This window comes from Euprymna scolopes, chromosome 40 (genome assembly GCF_053919585.1).
Source record: "Euprymna scolopes isolate OS-2025 chromosome 40, ASM5391958v1, whole genome shotgun sequence".
Lineage (NCBI taxonomy): Eukaryota > Metazoa > Mollusca > Cephalopoda > Sepiida > Sepiolidae > Euprymna > Euprymna scolopes.
In genome coordinates this window covers 49508276-49519883 of record NC_136521.1, presented here as the reverse complement: position 1 = coordinate 49519883, position 11608 = coordinate 49508276, and the positions used below count along the sequence as shown (strand labels likewise).

Sequence of the window (11608 nt, the reverse complement as noted above, 5' to 3'; positions counted from 1 at the left end):
GTTCGTCAGAGCGCATGCTATTAAAGTACGTGTAAAACATACACAGGTAGAGGAGATTGCGATGATAGGACAAAAGTTGGGGCTTTTAGATTTTACTCTTTTTTATCATAGAGTGACAGATTAATGGTAGATGCATTCGGATGAGGCAATAATACTCCATGCATGGACGAATCGTAGCTTTGTATAGGATGCTCTTTGGTGTAAGTAATTTTAAAGCATGGTAAAGAAAGTCAACCTTATCATTCATGTATCTGTACGTGTTTATCGTAGCACACTGTCATGCAAATATGTTTGTCTGAAACGAAATGAGGCGAAGAGTAAAACCGAAATTATATTTCTTTCTGAATTTTACACTGATTACTTTTATGTCAATATTAAATTTTACACTGATTACTTTTATGTCAGTATTGAATTTTACACTGATTGCTTAACTTTTTGCATTTTATTATTTGATAAGCTTTTATGTCAAATATAAAAACACTGTCAAAAGTGAAGGTATTCCCATTCAATTCAGGGAGACGTCGGTTACTCCTGATAATATATATATATATATATATATATATATATATATATATATATATATATATATATATATATATATATATATATATATATATATTTCAGAATGTGAGAGAGAATATATAATTATTTCCACAGCCAAACAATGTCGCAGCTCACAAAAGCCATGAAAGCCAACAAATCGGAAATCCAAGACTCGAGTTTCGCCCTCATTTGGACTCATCAGTTAAACACATCCGAACTCAGGATTCGAAACCCGAGTCTCGAGGCAAGCACTCTACCAATTGAGCTAACGCGCCGCGCACAAGAAAATCTTATTAGCAATCACACATCAAGTAAACCGCAAGCAACGAAATCCGACAGTGGAAAGAACCTACTTTCGTTTCAAAAAAGGATGTGATCATTGCGACCAGCTATAACTCAAGTTGATGTCTTACTAGTAGGAATTTATACTCGCTAAGGATGTCATCACAAGTTACTTAAGGAGCAATAAGCAATATACTTTTCCGAATGTTAGAGAGAATATATAATTACTTCCACAGTGAGATACCATCGCAGCTCACAAGCTGCGATGTTGTATGGCTGTGGAAATAATTATAAATATATATATATATATATATATATATATATATATATATATATATATATATATATATATATATATATTCGCCCATGTATGGAGTATTGTTGTCATATTTGGGCTGGTGCGCCTGCCACTAGTCTCTCGCTTCTAGACAAGGTTCAAAAGAGAGTCGCCAATCTGATAGGTCCTGAACTGTCAGCTAAACTTCAGCCTCTGTCCCATCGACGAAATGTTGCATCCCTTAGCCTTTTCTACAAGTACTTTAACGGTGAATGCTCTGACGAACTGCAATCACTTGTGCCCCCTCGACGTAAATACCCCCGACAAACCCGACAAGCAGCAAAATCCCACCCCTTCACAGTAGAGATCCCTAGATGTTAGAGCCTTTTACTCCAGTAGTTTCTTCCCAAAAACAGCTAGACTTTGGAATTCCCTTCCGCGTCTCTGCTTCCCCGACTGTACTGACATGCAGAAGTTCAAGTGCAATGTGAACCGACATCTTGCTGCCCAACTTCCTACACAGTACCCCTGATGCTTATGTCCTTGATAGTAGCCCCTTACAACAAACTGGCAATGTGCCTTGTTTGGAGTGAAAATGTAATAAATATATATATATATATATATATATATATATATATATATATATATATATATATATATATATATATATATACAAGTGTTTGCAGTTCGTCAGAGCATTCACTATTGAAGTATTTGTAGAACAGGCAGAGGGATGCAACATCTCGTCGATAGGACAGAGGCTGAAGCCTAGATGACAGTTCAGGACCTATCAGGTTGGCGACTCTCTTTTGAACCCTGTCCAGGAGCGAGAGACAAGAAGCAGATGCACCAGCCCAGATGTTACAACAGTACTCCATACATGGGCGAATGGTTGCTTATAGAGGTATAGGATACTGTCAGGCGTAAGTAGTTTTCTAGCACGGTAGAGGGAGCCAACCTTCCTTGCAGCAGCCTTGGCAATGCTCTCAATGTATCTATTCCAGTTCATATTCCCTGTAAACGTTAGGCCGAGGAGTTTAAAAGAAGTACTTTCAGGTAATGTGTTCTTGGCCATTGCTATTGGTGGTAGAGAAGGTTTTTTGTAGTTATTGAAGGAAACAAGCTTAGTCTTAGCAGCATTGAATGTGACCAACCATTTTTGTCCCCATTCCACTACGGATTGGAGGTCATCCTCTAGTGTTTCTGCCATTTCCTTGGATATGTGTTCATTTGTTTTCCCCTCATATCTGTTATAGAGAGTGGTGTCATCGGCAAATATACCCATCTCCGAAACAATTTTATCAGGGAGGTCGTTTATGAATATCAGGAATAATAGAGGTCCAAGGATAGACCCCTGAGGTACTCCCGCATTTATGTCGTATTGTTTGGATGTACGACCGTCGAGGACAACTTTGATTTTTCTATTACTTAAGAAGAAAATATATATGGCAATTAAGCTACACAGAATATTCCGCGTTTCATCCACGCTAGGATTCATCAGGCTTACTACCTAGCTCCACCTACGTATTGAGCACTGTTGAAGTAAATACTTAAAGTTTACACACAAATTTATACTTTCCTATATTAATTTATGTGATTTAATGAAGTAGTCATATATATATATATATATATATATATATATATATATATATATATATATATATATATATATATATATATGATGCCTCCGTTAAGTCCCTAGAGAGAATAGACACTCCTGTAAAGGTAGCTGCGCGTGTAATTGTGAGACAAGGGTTGCGCAATCTCCAACCGCACCCCTCCTGAATTAGCACTGCTTGGGTCTAATGAAAAAAGAGGTCCAAGAAATACTGGAAACAATGCCGAGATAAGAGGAGAGGGCATACACGTGAAATTCCCAAATGGTTGTCCATTTTAGGACTGACCAGGCTCAACATTGCTATCGTTTGAAGTAGCTGAGCGGTCTTGTTATACATCTGGTAAGTGTCCATTGAGAGTGCATACCTTTCGACGTCTCGGCATTTGCCTCTCTCCCACTGCGAGGACATGTGGCACAAACTCGGACAGTGGGAAAAGATGAGAAGGACTCTGGTCCTGTAAAATTAAGTCCGAGTGGCCTCTTTGGTATTCTCTGGTGAGGACGTCTAAGACAACAAGCGATAAACTTGTCCAGCCCTAGAGACAAGGCCTGAGAAGATGGACCTCCTATAGTTACAAAGAACATTTGTATCAGTCCGACAGCTAAAAGGTCACTGAAATGGCCCCGTTTCTGTCGGACTGATTGTCAAAGCTTTCGACGTCTCTTCCAATGTGGCTCCGTTAATCGGTACTCATGACTTTAACAACCAATCACAATCTTGAAAGGAAAAAGACTCGGATGTGCTTATATGTATCATATGAGTATATTTCCTGAAACTGTTTAATTTCTTAGTCAATTTATTGCTACCTAGAAAGGATTTAGTCTAACATCGCTTTCTACTTAAGGAGGAACTTTCTAGAGAATATTACAGTCAAAATCGGTCCTCATTCGCATGTATATCCAGGTTAAGAAATGATTATAACAATGTTCGTTTTTACAGTCCATTCTTCAGGGAGGTATCGCCATCCTAACATATTCATCGCCTGGGGACGTGACGATCGCTGAGTGATTAACGACACGGATCGACAACGAAGGTTAGCCAAGTTCGAATTCAGTTCGATCCGTAGAAAGATTTTCACTTAGGGATGTTGGTTATTGTAACGTCATCCCTTTCCATAATTACGCGGAATCTTTCTAGAATAAATCTAACTAGAAAGATACCAGGGAAACGAATGCCAACAATAATCATCTGATTCATACTAAATGAATGAATGATTCCAAACCGAAGCAACTGGTATTCCTAAATGGTCACCCACCTGGTACTGACAAGGATAAACGTTGCTTAACTTCGGTGATATAACCTAAACCGGCGTGTTAATCTGATTATGCAGTATACCATACACCTTTGCACGCAACTGAGTCGAGTGTTGTTCTCGTGATACGTATTTTCTCTGTAAAATCGGCATACTACTAAAGTGACTGAACCGCCATGTTTATGGAGGAGACGTTCGCCTCTGATGACGGAGTCGTCCGTTGCCGTTGGTAACGCCCACAGCAGCTACAAGTGTCATTCAGTTACGACGCTTGGCTCGTGTGATGCCTGCAGAGAATGAATCGGGCAGGAAAAATCAATATGTCAACCGAATGTCGACGACGGTCGGCCACGACTGGAGACGCAAAGTAGTTTGCCGATGTCAGATTGCAAAGTGATTGAAGTGCTTCTTTCTAAGAAGAGAAGTCAAAATAACGAAAAAGAAAGAGAAAAAAAGATGGTTAGAACTGCGACATAGGAAAAGCATAAATGGAAGATAAGACGATAAGTGTTGTGACAACCATATTAGAATTATATAAATTTATTATTTGGATTCATCGACTATTGTTCTTATTTTGAGTGTTATTTTCACCACGCTTCGGTCGAGGAAACGCCTCGAACTCTTTCAGGTGTATCTTGTCCAACTCAGATATGTTTCCGTCAAAATCGGAAATTTGGACAGAATTTCGAACGGAACCCCTTCATTTATTTCATGGAGGAAGCATGCTCGCTTTCTGGATAGAGGTCCTAAGTAATTCAGAATTGTGTTTTTCGGTCAACTACACTGAGAATTGAACCTTCTAACTTCAGGAGGATATCACTTTCACAATTGATTTTTCCTAGTACTCAAACCATTGCGCCACTTTTCTTTTCTCTTCCATTTTTTATGTTCATTGTGATGGTGTCTACATGTCAGAGAATTAAAAGCGTTTCTCATATTGTCTAAGATATATTTCAAACCTCTTGTCTCCGGATTATATGTGTAATATTAAGTTGGTGCAAAAAAAATATCGTTTTTTCACATATGTTACTTTTATTAATGATTTCTGAATTAATTCATTGATGTATATATAGCCATGCTATATCATTTAAAAGCGCGTTTTTCGCTTTATCGAATCGTGTTATTCGTTACTATTCTAAATTAGCAATGGACTAACCCCTTCTACGAGGGGAGGTAAAGCTTGGAAGGATGTATTTTGTTATTGTGCATGTTTCCTACGTGTATGTATGTATGTATGTATGTATGTATGTAACTGTATTCTCCGTCGGTTCCTTTTATTTGGCTTCAATGTAAAGCCCAGTGTCCACTTGTAGTAGAAACACCAATTCCCTCCGACAGGTGTACTATGATATGCCTGGAAAATATCCCACTCGGTCTACCAAGAGAGAGGGAACAAAGGAGGGAGAAAAGGAAAGAGAGAGAGAGAGGGAGAGGGAGAAAGGGAAGGAAAAAGAGAGAGACAGAGGGAAAGATAGAGAGGGAAAGAGAGAGGGAAAGGGAGAAATGGAAAGAGAGAGAGAGGGGGGAAAGAGGGAGATAGAGGGAAAGAGAGAGAGAGAGAGGGAAAGAGAAAGAGAGAGGGAAAGGGAGAAATGGAAAGAGAGAGAGAGGGCGGGAAATAGTGAGATGGAGAAGGAGGGAAAGAGAGACAGAAAGAAAGAAAGAGAGGGAAAGAGAGAGGGAAAGAAAGAGAGAGTTGTAAAGAGAGAGGTAGGGAGAGGGAGAGATATATATAGAGAAAGAGGAAGTCGGACAATCAGACTTACAGGCAGATAGGTAGATATATAAAGATAGGCAGACAGATAGATTGCAAAACAATATCGTTTTCTCACATATGTTACTTATATATATGACTTCTAAATTAATTCATTGATATATATATATATATATATATATATAGAGAGAGAGAGAGAGAGAGAGTTATATATCATTTTGAAGCGCGTCTTCGTTCTATCGAATCGTGTTATTCGTTACCGTTCTCAATCACTTCATTCATTTTTTTTGCAGGCTTTTCGACTGCATGGACAAAATTAAAATCCGTCCGATTTTCTTGTTCCAGTTCAAACTAGGCCGAGAAGCCACTGAGACAGCTCATGATATTAATGATGCGTTTGGCTCAGGAACAACTAACGAACCTTTGCCACAACGGTGGTTCATGAAATTTCGCAATGGTGACGAGAGCCTCGAAGATGAAGACAATAGCAGCTGGCTAACTGTGGTTGATAACGACCATTTGAAAGCCCTGATTGAAGCGGATCCTCGCAAAACCACACGAGAAGTTGCTGTTGAACTCAAGGTTGACCACTTAACAATCGTTCGCTATTTAAAGAAAATAGGGAAGTAAAAATTTGGATAAATGGGTGCCGTATGAATTGAATGATAATCAAAAAAAAATTGAGGTGTCTTCTACGCTCCTTCTGGACAACAAAAGCAACACATTTCTCGCGCAAATTGTGACGTGTGATGAGAAGTGGATCCTCTACGACAACCGGCGACGTTCGGCACAGTGGTTTGATGCTGGAGAAGCTTCACAACATTTCCCGAAGCCAAAATTGCACCAAAAAAAGGTTATGGTGACTGTTTGGTGGTTAGCGACCGGTCTCATCCATCACAGCTTCTTAAATCCGGGCGAAGTACTGCCGACAAATTGACGAAATGCACCAGAAGCTCCAACGTATGTTCCCGAGATTAGTCAATATGAAGGAACCAATTCTCTTCCACGATAACGCTCGCCCGCATGTTGCTCAACTGACCCTGCTACGTTGAAGGCTACGTAACTCTGCGTCATTCCCCGTATTCACCGAACCTCTCGCCCATCGATTATCACTTCGGATTTCTATGCTAATGGGATAAATAAACTTGTTTCTCGTTGCAAAAAAATGTGTCGATTCTAATGGTTCTTGTTTCGGTTAATAAAGTTTATTATGAAAGGAGTTATGGTTTTTTGAAGTTGAATGTCAAAAAACGACATTATTTTTGCACCAGGCTAATACTAAATCGATTTTATCTCGAAATAATATAATATTAAATAGTATGTTTTGTAAGCGCATTATTTGGATGATTCAGACTACTGTTCTCAGCTCGAGTGTTATTTTCACGCTACTTCGGTCAAAGTAACTTTGACTTTCTGTCAAACTCGGGAATCTTTCAGTCGAGCTCGGGAATCTTTCTGTCGAACTCAGAAAGATGCGCGGAATTTCAAACAGAACCCTTTATTTAATCCACGAGAGTAGCATTCTATCGTTCCCTCAGCTATGGCTGGGTAGGATTCCTAAGTAGTTTCCAATTTTATTTTTGGGTGTCATCCGCGCTGAGGATTGAAACCTAAATCCTTAGAAGAATATAACTTTTACAATTGAATTTTATCAAGTATTTTATCCACAATGCTACACGACCTTGTAGACAATTTAACTAATACGTTACTAAGTTCGTCTTCACCATCGTGTGATTACAATACGTCGTTATGTCATCAAAAGGAACATCTCTCGATCATATATAACGGATCTGAAAGACTTTTCCGTTCTCAAATTTAATGTAATTATCTGGTTGAGCTGTTATAACGAGATGGGTATTGATCGTATTGTACTGAGCCTTGCGCATCACTAAACTGCTTTGCTGCGCACGCGTTATTTTCGACTTCCGGTTCTTTTGTTGCGGCAACAACCAACTGCGTTGTTTTAAACAGCCGAATTAGGGATCCAGATTACTGTGGGGAGAATAGAAAAAATAAGTCAGGTAATTGTGCGCACACACACACACACACACGCGCGCGCGCGCACACGCAAGTTTTTTATTTTAATTTATCGCCGTTTACTGTATATTTTAGTTTTCACTTTTAATTCTCATTTTCGCTCCTTCTCACTTTTACTTCAACACCTGATGATGATTCGTGGACGAATCGAAAGCGCTCTTAACAGTAACAATTATGGAACCTTCATTAATATTTTCGATTTTGATATAAAAAAAAGATTATACGGAAAATCGAAAAATTAAAAAAAATCAATCATAAAGCAAAGTATCTCCGTTGCATTTAATAATATTGGCTTGTATATATATATATATATATATATATATATATATATATATATATATATATACGTAAATTGAATAAAATCACAACCTACATGAATAGAAATTCACTTATTTTGGCGTTAAGCTCTTACAGCTGTTTCGTGAAAGGATGGACAATTACCTCTCGTCTATAGAACTGTAAATCTTCCATCCGGTCACTCCTCAGAGACACAACTATTCCCAACAAGTTTTTCCAATCCGTTGTGAACACGTTTATTTTTTCCTATATATATATATATATATATATATATATATATATATATATATATATATATATATATATAAAATTTTAATACCGTTTATCTTTTAATGCTGTTTATCTTTTTAGCTATACATGTTTCTGTTACCGAATCGTATCAACGATCCAGCAACTTCGTCAGACTTGAGCAGAAGTGGTTATGATTGTTCAAGTCTGACGAAGTTGCTTGATCGTTGATACGATTCGGCAGCAGAAACATGTATAACTAAACAGATAAAAAGGTAATAAAATAAAAAAAATATATATTTGCTCTGCATGCAATAGTATTGAGCACCTTCTTCGGGTTTTTACTAATTACCAGTTTTGCTATATATATATATATATATATATATATATATATATATATATATATATATATATATATATATATATATATATAGGAAGCACTTTGAATTTTCCTCACGATACTGCAAGTAAACATTATTACAACTATTATCATGAACACATTGTTATGCGCTTGAAGGCCTCACTCCATTCTGGCGTTGACATTTAAGCCTACAAAGTATTTATCTGGTACTTCATTACATTTAAAACCATTTAGAACAAAAAAAAAACAGAAACACCTTTAAAAAAAACTTTAGGATGTACGTACACGACACGGAACGAAGAAGTCATATTTCAAAAAATCACGTGAATTGGTGAAGTAGTTTGTTTTGAATGTCAGAAAAATAAACTAGCTCCCTAAAAAGGGGCAACGGAAAAAAAAATAAATTGTCCCCGTCTAGAACAGGGGTGCACACACTTTTTCAGCATAAGAGCTACTTATGACATGACTAAGTCTAAATGATCTACCAACTACTAAAAATGCAAAACACTTTATTTATAAATATATTGTAAATCATTTTTATATTGTGCAGTATATATAAGTGTACGTTGTATTATTAGATCAACCTACATTGCAAAGTACAGCAGTGTACATTTTTTTTTATTATTACCTTAATCTGATGACTTTTATTAGATGGAATCAGTAAGGGATGTATAGTCTGGACAGTAGCTGCTAATAACCAGCCTATAGCAAACTTATAGATGCTCATAAGTCATGGTGGAGCGGTATTTAGATTCATATCCTGATCTGAAATGGAACACGTACATCAAATCTGTTGCCAAAGTTGCAAGAAAAATGGTGGGATCCTTCTACCGCTCCAGTAGTTATTTCACTGCTGATGCAATTCTCTATTTATATAAAAGCCAAGTACGTCCAACGATGGAGTACTGCTGCCATATCTGGACAGGATAACTGCTAAAAACAGCTTATCCTGCCTTGACAGAGTATAAAATAAACTTCGTAGCCTAGTCGAGGATGCCCTTTTCTCTTCGCTGCAACCTCTCTCCCACAGGAGAGACGTTGCGAGCCTGTATTAGTTTTATCGTTATTTCTATGGGAAGTGCTTGTCTGAGCTCCAATCTCTGGTCTCCCCTCGCCAATCTTTCACGAAAAACACCCGTCTAGCTGAAACCACTGTCAGTAATTTTTCCCACTCTTTATCTGTGCCTAAATCAAAACGTAGATTCCATGAACAAAGCTTCTTTCTTAGAAGTGCACGCCTGTGGAAGTCTGTTCCGTTTGCCTGTTTCCCACCTGACTACAACTTAGAAGTCCAACAAGTTTCTGATAAACCGCCCCCTTAAGAAAGACACTTTATCAGATCTCCATTACTAAGGATTACTACGATATTATCCCGTTGATTACTGCACACGCAATAACCTTTATCCCCGAGTGGCCTCCGAGCCTTGATAAGTGGTTACTTCGTTGTAAATAAAAAGAAACTAAAAAATATAGACAAAGGCTTTCTCTGATAATAAGTACACCCAAATAATGCAGTCACGAAGGTAGCACATGATGTTGGGGTCCTCTGTGAGTAAGTTCTGTAGCTTTTGCTAAGCTGTGCATCAGGCGAATATCGGCTTATAGTGTCAGAATTCCATCCCTCACTCCAGAAGTGTTCAAGTGAAATAGCATGTCAATTTTTGACGTCAGTGAAACAACCTCAGCATCTTTTTAGAAAACGCAGCGCAGAAATACAGCGATTGGCTCGAGTGAAGAATAGTGTTTAAAGCGTTTGTCGAACTTTAACAGACAATTGCCAATTTGTTTTATCTAGCGTGCACTCTCAAGCTCTTGTGTCACCAGCTCTGCTGCGATGTTCTGAAAGTTTACCAGTATTACGTTTGTTTTTATTATTTCAATACCATGCGATCTACTCACAAAGTCTCTGCGATCAACCAGTTGATCGCTATCGACAAAATGGGTACCCCTGGTCCAGAAGGATATGTAATTTATTAAATGCGGTTAATATAGACTAACTGTAGCGCCAGAACAGCTACTGCACTTTGTTCTTAGCCAGGCTATGTGTTAATAGGAACAAATGAAGGACTTCCACTAAAAAATGGCAGGATACAGATGTTAAGCGATTAAAGACACGAACTAATGACCTTAATTTTCACGTGGTCCCTCGTCTAATTACCCAATGTCTTTCTAAAAATAAATCTGACTAGAAAAATATCAGGGAAACCGATGCCAACATTACAATTAAGTGATTCATACGACAAAATGATGACTATGAAAATGAGTCTAATTTTAAGCTGTTCTTTTGTTAATTGGAGAAAATCTTGGAGCGGATTTCTTCGCGAAATTCTTTTCTTTTTTTTTTTTTTTTTTTTACTTCTTTTCCTTCCTGACTCTTTATCGAGTTTTGTTCAAGATGGCAATTCGAGAACAAAGAGGGACGATGAAATCGATTCTCGAAAATAATTCTATTCCTTCCATCTGTTATTCGATCGTACGGATCGCCATTACGAATTTCCATGTAAAACAATTCCGGCGCGTTCAGCCATTTTAAGAAAAAAAAAAAAAATGCATGGATCCGCCATTGTTTCCATGCAACAAGATCGTGTCTGAAACGAAAAAGCGATTTTTTTTTTTTTTTTTTTTTTTAAGTTTTGCATTTTTTTTAAAACTTAGCAAATCTCCATATTGATTCACATGAAAAATGAGAAGAAAATCAAGGCACGCCGTGTTACTATAAAAATCATCTACATTTAAAATTAAAAATAAATCTCATACATGCATACACACGAATGTATGTATATATATATATATATATATATATATATATATATATATATTAATCGACATATAGTATTGTTTCGCTTTTTCACAGCTCATCAATGCTGCTATGCGGGCAGTGAATTAACAATGTTTTGACATTGTCCAAAGTACCTAAGTTCAATTTGTTAGTACATCACTTCATACGCTAATGGTAATTTGTATATATATATATATATATATATATATATATGTGTGT

At 37.4% G+C, this 11608-nt stretch overlaps 1 pseudogene; it reads left to right on the top strand.

Annotated features, from left to right (window-relative positions):
* Window positions 1-5993: 5993 nt before the first annotated feature.
* Window positions 5994-6886, top strand: LOC145265671 (histone-lysine N-methyltransferase SETMAR pseudogene; annotated as a pseudogene).
* Window positions 6887-11608: the final 4722 nt, after the last annotated feature.